The 16,534-nt window shown below is 43.7% G+C and overlaps 1 pseudogene across 1 annotated transcript in view; it reads left to right on the top strand.

The window, feature by feature from the left end:
- The window catches only part of LOC110491123 (nuclear pore membrane glycoprotein 210-like), a 49,860-nt pseudogene extending 34,783 nt beyond the window's left edge, over positions 1–15,077 (top strand). The window contains exons 23-28 of the transcript XR_016487034.1: positions 188–359; positions 8,999–9,163; positions 13,264–13,507; positions 13,875–13,972; positions 14,155–14,348; positions 14,820–15,077. The product of XR_016487034.1 is annotated as a nuclear pore membrane glycoprotein 210-like (transcript). The remainder of the gene's footprint in view (positions 1–187; positions 360–8,998; positions 9,164–13,263; positions 13,508–13,874; positions 13,973–14,154; positions 14,349–14,819) is intronic.
- Positions 15,078–16,534: the final 1,457 nt, after the last annotated feature.

Raw genomic sequence — 16,534 nt, 5'->3', positions numbered from 1 at the left:
CCTTTGTCTTAACCTAAGACACTTTGAACACAACATTTTCCATTGAACACTACACATGAACTCTTAGATTCCATCTCAAATGACACCATATCCTCTACTCTTGACTATTAAAACAACCATTAGAGTTGTCTCCAGAAGATACAAGTCTACTAACGCTGGTGTCTTCTCCCATGGTGTGTGTAAACAGGGACGGTGTATGTTCTCTGTACCCGGTACTGGATTGTCCCAACCAGGCTACCATCGCCCAAGTGGATGAGAAGGGCCTCCTGTCCTCTGGCTCTCTCACTGGCTCCTCCTCCCTGCTGGTGACCTCACAGGAGACCTTCGGTGTCAATCAAACACTGGTCCTCGCAGTGAAAGTGAGACCCAGTGGCCCCTTACTTCAATTCTATGAATCTTTGTTGTCCCTACGGCAAATAAACACAGTGCAAGGAATGAGAAATAACATAGTACACTATAATCCATGAATAGATCAATGGAAAGGGATACCTAGTCAGTTGTACAACTGAATGCATTCAACTGACATTCGTACATGTAACGTTTTTGTCTTTCACAATTTCTGGATTAAGTTTGCTTTATTTAGTTTAAAGAACTTCAAGTTCTATCCATATCATAAGTTTACCGTATCTCATAAACTCAGCAAAAAAAGAAACGTCCCTTTTTCAGGACCCTGTCTTTCAAAGATAATTTGTAAAAGGTTTAAACACTGTTTCCCATGCTTGTTCAATGAACCATAAATAATTAATGAACATGCACCTGTGGAACAGTCGTTCAAACACTAACAGTTTACAGACGGTAGGCAACTAAGGTCAAAGTTATGAAAACTTAGAACACTAAAGAGGCCTTTCTACTGACTCTGAAAAACACCAAAAGAAAGATGCCCAGGGTCCCTGCTCATCTGCGTGAACGTGCCGTAGGCATGCAGCAAGGAGGCATGAGGACTGCAGATGTGTCCAAGGCAATAAATTGCAATGTCCGTACTGTGAGACACCTAAGACAGCGCTACAGGGAGACAGGCCGGACAGCTGATCGTCCTCGCAGTGGCAGACCACGTAGCAGCACCTGCACAGGGTTGGAACATCCGAACATCACACCTTGCGGGACAGGTCCAGGATGGCAACAGCAACTGCCCGAGTTACACCAGGAATGCACAATCCCTCCACTAGTGCTCAGACTGTCAGCAATAGGCTGAGAGAGGTTGGACTGAGGGCTTGTAGGCCTGTTGTAAGGCAGGTCCTCACCAGACATCACCGGCAACAACGTTGCCTATTGGCTAAAACCCACCATCGCTGGACCAGACAGGACTGGCAAAAAGTGCTCTTCACTGACGAGTCGTGGTTTTGTCTCACCAGGGGTGATGGTCGGATTTTCATTTATCGTCAAAGGAATGAGCGTTACACTGAGGCCTGTACTCTGGAGCGGGATCGATATGGAGGTGGAGGGTCCGTCATGGTCTGGGGCAGTGTCACAGCGTGTTACAGCGTCATCGGACAGAGCTTGTTGTCATTGCAGGCAATCTCAACGCTGTGCGTTACAGGAAAGACATCCTCCTCCCTCATGTGGTACCCTTCCTGCAGTCTCTACTTGACATGACCCTCCAGCATGACAGTGCCACCAGCCATACTACAAGTTCTTTGCGTGATTTCCTGCAAGACAGGAATGTCAGTGTTCTGCCATGGCCAGCGACGAGCCCGGACCTCCCCTTTGTTCAGGGACACATTATTCCATTTCTGTTAGTCACATGTCTGTGGAACTTGTTCAGTTTGTCTGTTGAATCTTATGTTCATACACATATTTACACGTTTGCTGAAAATAAAACAGTTGACAGAGGACGTAACTTTTTTAGCAAAGTTTATAAATGTTGATGCTGTTGTCTTACTTCATGGCGTTATAACGTCATTACCAATGGCATCACATTTTAAGACTATTAAATGAGAGATGGAGTGTTTTTGTATTTGACTTATCTTTGGTCTAAGTGTATTCTCTTACATTGCTGTCTATAGCTAGATTTCCATCCAATTGGCTATAGATTCTTATGCATGCAGTTGAAGTTCACAAACACCTTAGCCAAATACATTTAAACTCAGTTTTTCACAATTCCTGACATTTAATCCTAGTAAAAAATCCCTGTTTTAGGTCAGTTAGGATCACCACTTTACTTTAAGAATGTGAAATGTCAGAAAGAGTGGAATTATTTATTTCATCACATTCCCAGTGGGTCAGAGGTTTACATGCTACTAAATACTAATTGAGTGTATTTCCTTTAAATTGTTTAACTTGGGTCAAACGTTTTGGGTAGCCTTCCACAAGCTTCCCACATAAGGTGAATTTTGATCTATTCCTCCTGACAGAGCTGGTGTAACTGAGTCAGGTTTGTAGGCCTCCTTGCTCGAACACGCTTTTTCAGTTCTGCCCACACATTTTCTAGAGGATTGAGGTCAGGGCGTGTGATGGCCACTCCAATAGCTTGACTTGGTTGTCCTTAAGCCATTTTGGAAATTTCTCCAAAAAGTATGATCTTTGTCCACATGTGCAGTTGCAAACTTTAGTATGGCTTTATGGCGATTTTGGAGCAGTGGCTTCTTCCTTGCTGAGCGGCTTTTCAGATTATGTGGATATAGATATGTTTGTACCTGTTTCCTCCAGCATCTTCACAAGGTCCTTTGCTGTTGTTCTGGGATTGATTTGCACTTGTCGCACCAAAGTACGTGCATCTCTAGGAGACGGAATGTGTCAACTTCCTGAGCGGTATGACGGCTGCGTTGTCCCATGGTGTTTATACATGTTACGCATGCCTCTTGGAGGAGGGAACGCAACACCCTGCTACACTCAACTCCCCGTGGAGTGAACGAGGTATGTGATTGTAGGTTCGGGTAAGAATGACAGAGACAGAGAATATTACCGTTTACTGGGAATTTATTTCCTTAACACGGTGAAAAGGGGCTGGATGGAACCAAAGAAAGTCAAAGTTAGTCCTCTCTCCTACCTTACCTGCCTACCTACTACTTACCTAACCTTAACGTCACCTGGCGCGCTAACCAAACTACACGGAGTGGTCCGCCCAAGTCTTACCTAGTGTGCATAGACAGAGTACATACTACGGGTATATGTATGCCCGCAGGCCTCTTGCCTAAGCACTCCCAAGGTGCCTTTCCTTTCCCCCTGGAAACAAACTGGATAATTACTAAGGTAAAGTGAACATTTTCAGTCATCAAAAACACAGTCCTTTTGACAAACATACCTCAGCAGGACTGGCTACAAAATACTTTACAAAACCTGTCTCTGAGCAACAACCAACACAGGGCATCAAAGAAGCTCTCCCTCCTAACAAAGGAACACAGGCTTTTATCCAGCTGGAGAAGGAGTTTGTAATTGCAGACAGCTGTATCTGATGAGAGGGCGGGGTCAGCTCCAATTGTTGATGGGGCCGACCAATCAGCTGCTTGGGGGATCCAGGAAGCCATCCTGGAACATATACAGTGGGGCAAAAAAGTATTTAGTCAGCTACCAATTGTGCAAGTTCTCCCACTTAAAAATATGAGAGGCCTGTAATTTATCATAGGTACACTTCAACTATGACAGACAAAATGAGAAAATAAATCCAGAAAATCAGTGTAGGATTTTTAATGAATTTATTTGCAAATTATGGTGGAAAATAAGTATTTGGTCAATAACAAAAGTTTATCTCAATACTTTGTTATATACCCTTTGTTGGCAATGACAGAGGTCAAACGTTTTCTGTAAGTCTTCACAAGGTTTTCACACACTGTTGCTGGTATTTTGGCCCATTCCTCCATGCAGATCTCATCTAGAGCAGTGATGTTTAGGGACTGTTGCTGGGCAACACAGACTTTCAACTCCCTCCAAAAATGTTCTATGGGGTTGAGATCTGGAGACTGGCTAGGCCAGGACCTTGAAATGCTTCTTACGAAGCCACTCCTTCGTTGCCCGGGCGGTGTGTTTGGTATCATTGTCATGCTGAAAGACCCAGCCACGTTTCATCTTCAATGCCCTTGCTGATGGAAGGAGGTTTTTACTCAAAATCTCACGGTACGACATGGCCCCATTCATTCTTTCCTATACACGGATCAGTCGTCCCGGTCCCTTTGCAGAAAAACAGCCCCAAACCATGATGTTTCCACCCCCATGCTTCACAGTAGATATGGTGTTCTTTGGATGCAACTCAGCATTCTTTGTCCTCCAAACTCGACGAGTTGAGTTTTTACCAAAAAGTTATATTTTGGTTTCATCTGACCATATGACATTCTCCCAATCTTCTTCTGGATCGTCCAAATGCTCTCTAGCAAACTTCAGACGGGCCTGGACATGTACTGGCTTAAGCAGGGGGACACGTCTGGCACTGCAGGATTTGAGTCCCTGGCGGCGTAGTGTGTTACTGATGGTAGGCTTTGTTACTTTGGTCCCAGCTCTCTGCAGGTCATTCACTAGGTCCCCCCGTGTGGTTCTGGGATTTTTGTTCACCGTTCTTGTGATCATTTTGACCCCACGGGGTGAGATCTTGCGTGGAGCCCCAGATCGAGGGAGATTATCAGTGGTCTTGTATGTCTTCCATTTCCTAATAATTGCTCCCACAGTTGATTTCTTCAAACCAAGCTGCTTACCTATTGCAGATTCAGTCTTCCCAGCCTGGTGCAGGTCTACAATGTTGTTTCTGGTGTCCTTTGACAGCTCTTTGGTCTTGGCCATAGTGGAGTTTGGAGTGTGACTGTTTGAGGTTGTGGACAGGTGTCTTTTATACTGATAACAAGTTCAAACAGGTGCCATTAATGCAGGTAACGAGTGGAGGACAGAGGAGCCTCTTAAAGAAGAAGTTACAGGTCTGTGAGAGCCAGAAATCTTGCTTGTTTGTAGGTGACCAAATACTTATTTTTCACCATAATTTGCAAATAAATTCATAAAAAAATCCTACAATGGGATTTTCTGGATTTTTTTTCTCATTTTGTCTGTCATAGTTGATGAAAATTACAGACTTCAAACCTGGCCAGAAAAAAATGTTGAAGGACTCTGTTATAAATCTTCGTAATCCCCAAATGTCCGGACCACGCCGGGTCATAGGTGATGGAGAGCACCTGCTGTCGGAACGGTGTAGGAACAGCCACTTGACACACTTCACTCCAGTCACTGACGGTGTCATGAGCTGCCCATTTACACATCAAAACTCCTGCTTCCATAAAGTAGGCGGTCTCTCTAGTTTTAGCTTCCTCAGTGGAAATTACCTAAGCAAAACACTTGCGAAGGCTGGTGTCTCCCTTTTGACATTCAATCACCTTCTTGGGGGTGACAGACTCATTTAATTGGGGCGCGATTTCGCTTTCCCCCGCCTTAGTTTTTACGGGGGTAAAAACCGTCGGCATTGCAGAAGGAATACTCTGTGCATTGTCTTCTACCTCAACATTCTCAAAAATGGAACTAGACAAATCCACCACATCTCCCAGCTTGTGAGATTGTTGAGGTAGAACACACAAGCAGGAAAAACATGGGGAAACGCTTGAACCAATTTATCATCTGTATTGATTTCTGGGTTGTCTACTACTACTACGTTACCACCAGCGATATCGTTCCGTAGTAGCAATGTGACTCCTTTTACTGGCGGTGTAGACACTACACCAACACGTAAACCTCCTGATTCCAAGTCTTACACTAATTGGACCCAGTGTAATGGTACCGATACGGGTTTTGTCTCTATACCCTGTAATATGACATGCGAGCCACAATCTGTTTCAGGGGACCAGGGTAAAGCATCAGTAACAATTACTAAATTTGCCGCCCCGGTGTCTCGTAAGATTTGTATAGGTTTTTGATCCGCTTGTTCTTCAGTTAAGGAAACACAACCCGGCAGAGATAAACGGAGCATAGATAGGATCCGGTTTCCCAAATGCAGAATCAATAACTCTGTCCAACGGACGAGCCAAAGACTGGACTAAACCCACACTTTTCAATTTAGGGGATGGTGACAGGGACTGTTTTGGTTTATTTTTCAAAACCGGGCAGTTCGCAATCACGTGACCCTATTGGTGACAGTTAAAACATTCACGTATCTCGTGCGAAGGCTTGGGGTTGTTAGAGGAAAAGCGACCCGAATTAGGCACTGATGACAATCGTTCGGCCTTAAAAACGAGGTGCACCAAAGCGTACTCATCTGCCAACACTGCTGCCTGGGCCAATGTCGCCACTTTTTGTTCATTTAAATTAACTACAATTCTATCAGGGCTTGCTTTTAAAGTCCTCCAACAGCAACTCCTGAATATCAAAGGTGTTAGCTTTGCTGGCTGAAGACCAGCATTTAAACAGAGACTGTTTGTCCCTTGCAAACTCAACAAATGTACGGTGAGGGTTTTTTGTGGTTCCTGAAGCGCTGTCTAAGCTTCAAGCACCAACTCATAAGCCCACAACAGTTGTTTTAACTATATCATACTGTAAACTGTCTTCCAGGGAGAGAGCAGCTACTACTTCCCTGGGCTTTCCCAGACAACTTACATTGTAACAGGGGCGGCCAATGCAGCACAGCGGCCACATGCTCAAATGTAGAGAAATAGGAATGAACTTCCAACTCCTGGAATGGAGGGACTAAAGCAATATTTGAAGTAATATCGAAGTGGGCTTGATGACAGGCAGGTTATGGAGTCACTGGAGCCAGTCCCGTCTGAACTACCCAAAGCAGAAGATAAAGGGTCAAATTCGGGCAATGTAAAGGGGGTATGAGCAACCCCTTCCTCCGCGTCGGCATCGGAAGGTCTACCCGTCTCCTCTCCTGAAGCCTCCCTCTCATCTTTCAACGAGAATTTGTTTTCTCACTAAACCTCCCTGACTAGCACCACAAGCTCAGCCTTTAGGGCTTTCTCAGTGGCGAAGAGTCCATAATAGTCGGCTATAGTGCAAAGGTCTACTTTCCGCAAACCCACCAACTGATCAACAGAGGGCACCTCAAACTGGGAGATGGCTGAGGCAGCCAATTTGTACACAGCACCATACTGAACACACATAAACTAAACAAGTCACCCAAACTCACAACCACCACACAGAGAGCTCAGAGCAGCAGGGTTTGGTGGGTTTAATGATCATCCCAGATGAGCCCCAATTATGTTACGCATGCCTCTTGGAGGAGGGAACGCAACACCCTGCTACACTCAACTCCCCTGGGAGTGAAAGAGGTATGTGATTGTAGGTTCGGGTAAGAATGACAGAGGCAGAAAATATTACAGTTTACTGGGAATTTATTTCCTTAACATGGTAATGTGGGGAAAAGGGGCTGGACGGAACCAAAGAGAGTAAGTTAGTCCTCTCTCCTACCTACCAAACCTTAACACCACCAGGCGCGCTAACCAAACTACAGGGGGTGGTCCGCCCAAGTCTTACCTAGTGTGCATAGACAGAGTACATACTACGGGTATATGTGTGCCCGCAGGCCTCTTGCCTAAGCACTCCCAAGGTGCCTTATAGAAACAGAATAATTACTAAAATAAAGTGAACAATTTCAATAATCAAAAACACAGTCCTTTTGACAAACATACCTCAGCAGGACTGGCTACAAAATACTTTACAAAACCTGTCTCTGAGCAACAACCAACACAGGACATCAAAGAAGCTCTCCCTCCTAACAAAGGAACACAGGCTTTTATCCAGTTGGAGAAGGCGTTTGTAATTGCAGACAGCTGTATCTGATGAGAGGGCGGGGTCAGCTCCAATTGTTGATGGGGCCGACCAATCAGCTGTTTGGGGGATCCAGGAAGCCATCCTGAAATGTATACATACAAACCCACAACACAGAAACTGTGGAACGTAACAGTACAGATGAACGTGGTACCTTCATGCGTTTGGAAATTGCTCCTAAGGATGAACCAGACTTGTGGAGGTCTACAATTTTTTTCTGAGGTATTGGCTGATTTCTTTGGATTTTACCATAATGTCAATAAAAGAGGCACTGAGTTTGAAGGTAGGCCTTGAAATACATCCACAGGTACACCTCCAATTGACTCAAATTATGTCAATTAGCCTATCAGAAGCTTAGTGTATGTGAACTTCTGACCCACTGGAGTTAATCTGTTTGTAAGCAACTGTTGGAAAAATGACTTGTGTCATGCACAAAGTAGATGTCTTAAGTGACTTGCAAAAAATATAGTTTTTTAACAAGAAATTTGTGGGGTGGTTGAAAAATTAGTTTTAATGACTCCAACATAAGTGTATGTTAACTTCTGACTTCAACTGTATATTCAAAAATGTGCATATAGTTTTTATGCAGATTTTCCCATGAGATGTTTCCATCAAATTGACTGGTTCAAATTGCATTTTATTGGTCACATACACATGGTTAGCAGATGTTATTGCAAGTGTCGCAATATGTTGCAGATAAAAGGCTGAGTATGATGATGTAGTGTACAGAAAAATACCTTTTGCGGTTAAATTCCCATGTACCGAATAAAACAAGTTAAAATATTGCGTTATATAGCAAGTGTGCGCTCTAGCCAACACCGCTGTCTGTGCACTGTTGGCTAGAGAGCACAAATAGCCTACATGATAAGATTATTCATATGGACAAACTGCAGCCAAGCATCGATTATCATGTCACCAGAATAAGACCATCGATATTTATTGGAAAGGAGCATCAAGCTCATCACCTTGCACTGTCACCACTCTGAAGTTTATAACTTATTTAGTCTGTAGCCTAATAAACTGCATGGTTTCCTGAGTCGTAGTGGGAGAGGACTACACTATACATGCCACTGTGTGACTCCAAGTTTACTTCGATATAATGGTTATTCTATCAATATTTGCCCATAAAAGCGTTTCCACCGACATTTCTCGCATAATTCATTTGACCAACTAAAAAATATCCCACCGTTTTCTAGCGTGTTTTGTCGACATTTGGAAAGTTTGCCGAAAGATTTTCTGTTTCCATCAGGCCTGTAATAAAAAAATAAAAAATAGAACATGTACTTTACTCGCATAAAAAGGTTTGCTCCTTTCTGTGGTTTTCCAGGTGGTCCCAGTGTCGTACCTGCGTTTCAGCACCAGTCCAATTCTACACAGAGACCGCCTGTCTGCTATTCCTCTGGGCATGGTCCCTACTTTCACTGTTCACCTCCATGCTAACACCGGAATGGTCCTTCAGTCACAACTCCCTGCGCTCGTTCACCACCAACCCGTAAATTCACACTTCTTAGTTCTGGTTAATTATGGTTGCTTTCTGTCTATTTCCCTAAAGGTATTCATTTTCAAGTTACTAAGGACCTTACAATAATACTATTTTGTGCAGATCTGAAAGTCAAATTAATTTACCACTTTTGGGATAATAAAGTTAACTTGTACTTGAGATATGAAGGTACAGGATTCAGAATGTGTACTTATTGGGGAAGAAAATGCAAACAGGAAGGGGAAAAGCAGCAAGGCAGACAATTTAAGATGGGATGGTAGGGTTCGAGGGCTGTTACCTGAGTGGACCAAGGCTGTGGAGCCATCATTTTTTCATCATGAGCTGGAAAAGTAGTGTCAAAGCTGCTCTGAGTGATTTGTTGTCGCGAACTCTTCCATCTTTCCTCAAACTAATGTCTTTCCATTGCCTTTACCAGTGGAACAGAACATTTTAATTTAATACTTAAATCTCTCAGAATGCATTTATTCAATCAGTTCTTGTAGCCCCTCAGCAAAGTAAACATTGTAAATAGTGACTCCCTGCCTAGTATTGATTTTCTGAATTACATTCTAATGCTCTGTATGGGGTGTACCTTTTTTATGATATTGACCCGTACAGGACATTGAGATATGTAGAAGTGGAAAGACTGGGATTCGTCTGTGTTTTGCTGTTTGAGTACAACAAAAAGAGTGTCTGTGTGATTGTGACTGCACGTTGCACAGCCGCAGTCCGTTTATCTGAATGCTGCAGCAGTACAACTACAGTAAATGAGTACACCATGGCACCCACAAGATTCTAAGCCTGGGGAGGGGGGAGATACTACTAAGCTATATGGAAGTGTTTTAAAGTCATACCAAGGATCGTTTTGCTATTAGATTTGGAATTTTAAGACCCCTTGTAGTATCAAAAAAAGATATACAAAAATTATTTGATGACATCATTTTGGGCATTGCTGCTCTTAGCCAATAAAAATGCATTGAACAACAGATTCACTACATGGAACAACAGATAGTCGTACACCCCCCCCCCCTTCAGAAGGTTGTTCTGAAGAGTCTGTCCTATATCTGAGAGGTAGAAGACAGATCAGGATTTTTTTAGTATTTAACCCCTTATTTTTGGCACTAAACAGTCTCCATATATTCAGACGAGTCTTGTGAGGCCTGATGATGTCCTAGAGCAAAACAACTGATGTGTTTGTGAGAGTCTCACCTTTCCATAGAGGGGTTATTTTAGTGTGTAGTCCAAACTGATCCCACTACTTTCCTGAATTGGATCCTTTGTTCACACACCCCCCAGGGAAAATTAACTTATCCCAGAGGCTGCTCCAAGACGCCGGCGGAGAAGAGGTATTTGGAGTGGACTTCTGGTCTGACTCAGGAGGCAGGCACACCATCCACCACTTCAGAGTATATTACTCGCTATGTTCAGTCTCAGGACAATAAAGTAGACGAGCTCAGGGCGAGGATCTCCTTCCAGAGAGACATCAGGGTCAGTAACATACTCTGTTTCACAGAATCATGGCTCTCTCCAGATATACTGTCCCCATCCATGCAGCCAGCTGGGTTCTCAGTACATTGCATATAAGAATAAAGAACTCTCTGGGAAGAAGGGCGGTGGTGTATGTTTCATGATTAAGTAAACATGGTGTGATTATGATAACGTACAGAAACTCAAGTCCTTTTGTTCATCCGACCTAGAATCCCTTGCAATCAAATACCGACCGTATTACCTACCAATGAATATTATCTTTGGTTATAGTCACAGCTGTGGATATTCCCCCTCAAGCTGATACCACAATGGCCATCAAACAACTGCACTGGTCTATTCAATGCTGGTCTGACAAATCGGAATCCTTACTTCAAGATTGTTTTGATCACATGGACTGGGACATGTTCTTGTATAATAACATTGATGTATACATGGACACGGTGACTGAGTTCATCAGGAAGTGTATAGGGGATGTTGTTCCCACTGTGACTATTAAAACCTACCCAGACCAGAAATTGGCGATCTGAAATGGTCCACCCACACAGAACGGTGTGGTGAATAAAGGCACAACAGCGCCTCTTCAACCTCAGGAGGCTGAATACATTTGGCTTGGCCCCTAAGACCCTCACAAACTTTTACAGATGCACAATTGAGAGAATCCTGTCGGGCTGTATCACCGCCTGGTACGGCAACTGCACCGCCCGCAACAACAGGACTCTCCAGAAGGTGGTGCGGTCTGCCCACCGCAAGCTGGGTCCGAGAGACAGAAGCTGTTTTTCAATCTCAAGGCCATCAGACTGTTAAATAGCCATCACTAGCTGGCTACCACCAAGTTACTCAACCCTGCACCTTAGAGGCTGCTGCCCTATATACATATACATGGAATTACTGGTCACTTTAATAATGTTTACCTACTGCGTTACTAATTTCATATGATGTACTGTATTCTATTCTACTGTATTTTAGTCAATGCCACTCTGACATTGCTCGTCCTAATATTTCAATTTTTCTTAATTCCATTGTTTTACTTTTAGATTTGTGTATTGTTGTGAATTGTTAGATATTACTGCGCTATTGGAGCTAGGAACACAACCATTTCGCTACACCCGCAATAACATCTGCTAAATATGTGTAGATGTTGATCATAGTGGTGTAATGTGTGTGATGCCCCTCCCCTTATGTGGCAATTCTCCGCAGAGCGACATGACGCAGGCAGCATGGTAAGGATTCATTACTAGCCCAGCCTTCCTCTCTGATATTGAGCTCTCTCTCTCTCACACAAACACATAGATAGAGTCTGTCTGTCTTTTCCAGGCAGCTCCCTCCTTCTGGCTACTACAGGCCTTTTGTGCATTTACATATGAATCTTTCCCAATTAGCAGGGAGTGAATGGCTGAGGAGGATCCGTGTGGATTAGATGGATGCTATCTGGCTCAGTAGATAACTCAGTAATGACATTTTAAAGGAGAATGACTCTGAATGGAGATGTTAACAGATACCATGTTGCTGTACTGAACACTGAAATGAATATGCACAGCTGTTCACTTACGTTGCGGGAATTGGCCTATAGGGCTAAATTGAAATGTTTCTTACAGACAATATGAAAAGCATGGTAGGAATTAAAAGGGAACAGTTTGGAGATTATGGAAAAATTATTAGACAGTAGAGAACCAAAGTGTGCACCAGTTCCTAAGTAATTTCAATGCACTTTTATGAAGGTGCTTTTTTGAGGTCCTAGCTCTGCCATTGGGGAACTCCAGCAAGCATACTTCTAGTTGTTTTTGTTTGGAATACAACCCCTGCATCCCTGCCATCACACACGTTTTTTTTTTTTTTTACTCAATTTAAAAACAGCCCATTTATAAATCACAATCTGGGTCAGGTGGGCATCATTTGAAAGCCTATTCATGACTAGCTACAATATACAATACAATCTTAGTGTTAGGCTTTTACAAGGCAATTCAGAGAAACAGATCATCATTTTGGTGCACATAGCAGCCATGACTCCATTCAGGTGCGTGTTCCACTGCAGATTTAGTTCACAGTGGACAAATAGGCTCATTCTGTTCAGAACAACCCAGGGTGTGTCATCTTGTAACTGTACATCAAACAAAGTGATCATAGGCGTTGACACATTTGGACTCGCGGGTGTTTGGCTTTTGAATGACATCAAAGCGTTTATTTACTGTATTAGAATCTTCCACATCTCGTCTTTCAAAATACATCAAGTCCTCTTCATTTACAGCAACCCTCACTCAGACAACAACAAATGTGCAAAAGTTGCCCAATTAGCTTGAGGGATGGGAGCAACTTGTCGTGCTCGGTGGTGAAGTTCAGAACAGCTGTCAGTCGAAACCCATACAGTGCTGTGAAGTGCAGAGCCTGAGCTCTGACGTCATGTATCGCATGATACTGTACAGTCATTGTGTTCCAATTTAGCCATTTATCAGTGTTCAAATCTGCCATTTTCCACCTGTATACTGGTACGAGTGTAAAGGGCCACATCACAGGATAGGTGAGGCAACCCCTGCAATCGCTTTTACCAGCCCTGTTCCTTTGTCATTGCATTGAGATGCACCCCAAGAGATGCCAGTGTTGTGCCTCCCTGTGTGTGTTTGTGCCAGGTAGTGGTGGAGGGGGCCACCAGGACAGAGGTGGTGAGGGGGGACAAGGACAGCAGGGGACAGCTCACCACCAGAGAGAATGGAAACAAGCTCATAGGCTCCTGTTCCTCGACCCAGACTGAGTCCATCGCCCTGCTGCACCCAGAGAGCTCCGTCAGCTGCCTTCTGAGCTTGACCAGTGACGCTGTCGAGTTCTCCGCACACGACGTCTACCTCACAAACACCAGCCTCGATCCCAGTACCGGTAGGACCTGTTAGGCCTCAAGAATGATGTGGTGAATGTTGGCCAATATGTTCACTGTATGGTCTTTGCTCTAAGTTTCAGTTTACTTATGTATAATGGAAATGACCTCCACATCATTAACCGCCCATTAGATCCAATGAAAATGCATGCAGGGATTTACTAAACCCACAGTGGGCCAGCTGGTGTGTGTGTGGAGTGGCAAAGAGGGCAAGGAAGTAGTGTTTACTAGGGAATAATCAATACCTGTAACTCTCATGAAATTAATTCACTGAAGGCCATAAACAGTGTAGGGATAATATAGTCAGCTGAATGGGCTCCTTTTCTCCAAACAACTGATAGTAGAGGACAAGCATACTCTCTGAGACAGGCCTAAATTCTGACCAGACAGAGCTGCTGCTCATAAACCTGCAGCCCAGCTCAGAGCTCACCGTCTACGGCCCCGCCGCAGCACTCGACAGCCTGAAGGTCTGGATGTCAATCAACTTTCATATAAAGTACCTTTGACATGGGTCTCATCACACTTTAGAGGAGATAAAAATGGAGAAAGGAAATTAATGATGGACAATGAGGGATGTAAAACATTTGGCACTGGATGTTAATTCTCTATAACCCCGCTGATTCACCCACCATCTCCTCCTGTCCGTTAGGTATCGTCCAGTTCTCTGTCCATCTCATTTCAGGAGAGAGAGGTGTCCCACAGCTTCCCCAGTTTCTTAAAGTACATGTGCCATGGACCCCCAGGCTGCAGCCTCCATCTCCATAACCAGCTCATCCACTGGCCACACCCTCGTCATCCCAGTCACTCTCATCCACGTGGCTGACCCCAGCACCACCATGCAAGGTCAGCAACGTCATCTCTGAGTGGAACAGGGCTAAAGATATATTAATGGCTTAATGCTGTGATGGTGCAGGGTAGCAAGATGCGGTGTAGAAGGGGGAAAAGTATCTAGACACTACACTTCCCAAATGTTTGAGACTTGGGTAACTTTTCTTTAAAATGTTTAGGCCTGTCATCTCATCTTAGAGCTGTATTATTACTGCATCAGTAGGAAAGCAGGAGACTGCAGTGTGAACCCTGCATCTTCTGACCAGCCATCCATAAAGCCATTAGGTGTTAATTGGCTGGAGAAATGGAGCACATTAGGATTTCTCTGCAGCTCCAACTAGCACCATACCATTGTGTAGTTGTTGTATCAAAACATTCAAAAGGGATTCTGCTTTACAAAGACCAAGTTCATAATGGCTAGAAGGGAGCATTGAGCAGGGTCAGGTCTTAGTCTCACCCACCCCTCTGTCCTCCTTCACTCTCCAGCTGCTGCTCCCGTGGTTACCATGGAGGGAGCCCATTTCCTGCAGCGCTTCATAGACCCCTACCAGATGATGTTCTTCACCATTTTCGCTCTACTGGCTGGCACGGCCATCATCATCATTGTTGAGTTGCCACTTCCTTCCAGGATTCCCCGGCCAGGTCGATTAGAAAGGCCTGCTCGCTGAAGTGTTTCAGGGAGCGTTTGACAGTGATGAGTGGGGGTCGTTTGACCGCTGACCCATTACGGATGCAGGCAATGAGGCAGTGATCGCTGAAAACAGCAGAGGTGTATTTAGAGGGCAAGTTGGTTAGGATGATATCTATGAGGGTGCCCGTGTTTACAGCTTTGGGGTGGTACCTGGTAGGTTCATTGATAATTTGTGTGAGATTGAGGGCATCAAGCTTAGATTGTAGGATGGCTGGGGTGTTAAGCATGTTCCAGTTTAGGTCGCCTAGCAGCACGAGCTCTGAAGATAGATGGGGGGCAATCAGTTCACATATGGTGTCCAGAGCACAGCTGGGGGCAGAGGGTGGTCTATAGCAGGCGGCAACGGTGAGAGACTTGTTTTTAGAGGTGGATTTTTAAAAGTAGAAGTTCAAATTGTTTGGGTACAGACCTGGATAGAACTCTGCAGGCTATCTTTGCAGTAGATTGTAACACTCTACCCTTCAGGTAGAAACCTGTCATTTTTTACAATATGTCTTAAATTGTTTTTGTTTTACCAATGTACAAATACAATAAGGCATCATTTTAATTAACTAGGCAAGTCAGTTAGGAACACATTCTTTCAATGATGGCCTAGGAACAGTGGGTTAACTGCCTTGTTCAGGGGCAGAACGACAGATTTTTACCTTGTCAGGGATTTGATCTTGCAGCCGTTCGGTTACTAGTCCAATGCTCTAACCACTAGGCTACCTGCCGCTCCTAACATGCATTCAAATAGAATCAGTGGGAAACCGAGCACACAAGGGGTACAACATATCTCACAACTCATTCATTAATCAATTTCAGGAGTCTTTTTGCCAACTTTTTTCTCCTTATACATTCCAATGAATCAAAGTATTTAAACATTTATTTCTGAAAAGCAAAGCAAAGGCTGTGTTTTTATGCATTTTTATGAATATAAAATTTACCACAAAATAAGTAGAACTTTCAATAGAAATGTAACGTTATTATTTTCCATTATTATACCGAAAGTTACATTATCTTTAGTAAAGTGGGATATGGGAAAGATTTTTTTCTAACCAGTGATGCATGTCACTCCAGAATTTGTTTCTACAAGCACAAAGGAAAAACAAATGATGTTTCAATTTCTGTGGCACAAAATAGTTATTGTGATCAAACTTGAATCTATGCCAAAGGAATTCTCCCAAAGAACATATTTTTATTTGACCTTTATTTAACCAGGTAGGGTAGTTGAGAACAAGTTCTCATTTACAACTGCGACCTGGCCAAGATAAAGCAAAGCAGTGCGACACAAACAACAACAGAGTTACACATGGAATAAACAAGCGTACAGTCAATAACACAATATAATAAAAGAAAGTCTATATACAGTGTGTGCAAATGGCATGAGAAGGTAAGGCAATAAACAGGCCATAGTAGCAAAGTAATTACAATTTAGCAGATCTGACTGCCCTTGACAGCACAAAAACATCCTGTGGCGGACTGCAATAGCATTGAATAGTCCCCGTGATACGCAACTGTTCAGGGAAGT

Source organism: Oncorhynchus mykiss, chromosome 16, assembly GCF_057628025.1.
Source record: "Oncorhynchus mykiss isolate SJ-2025 chromosome 16, ASM5762802v1, whole genome shotgun sequence".
Lineage (NCBI taxonomy): Eukaryota > Metazoa > Chordata > Actinopteri > Salmoniformes > Salmonidae > Oncorhynchus > Oncorhynchus mykiss.
The sequence above is the reverse complement of the archived record's forward strand: the minus strand, read 5'-3'. Positions and strand labels throughout refer to the sequence as shown.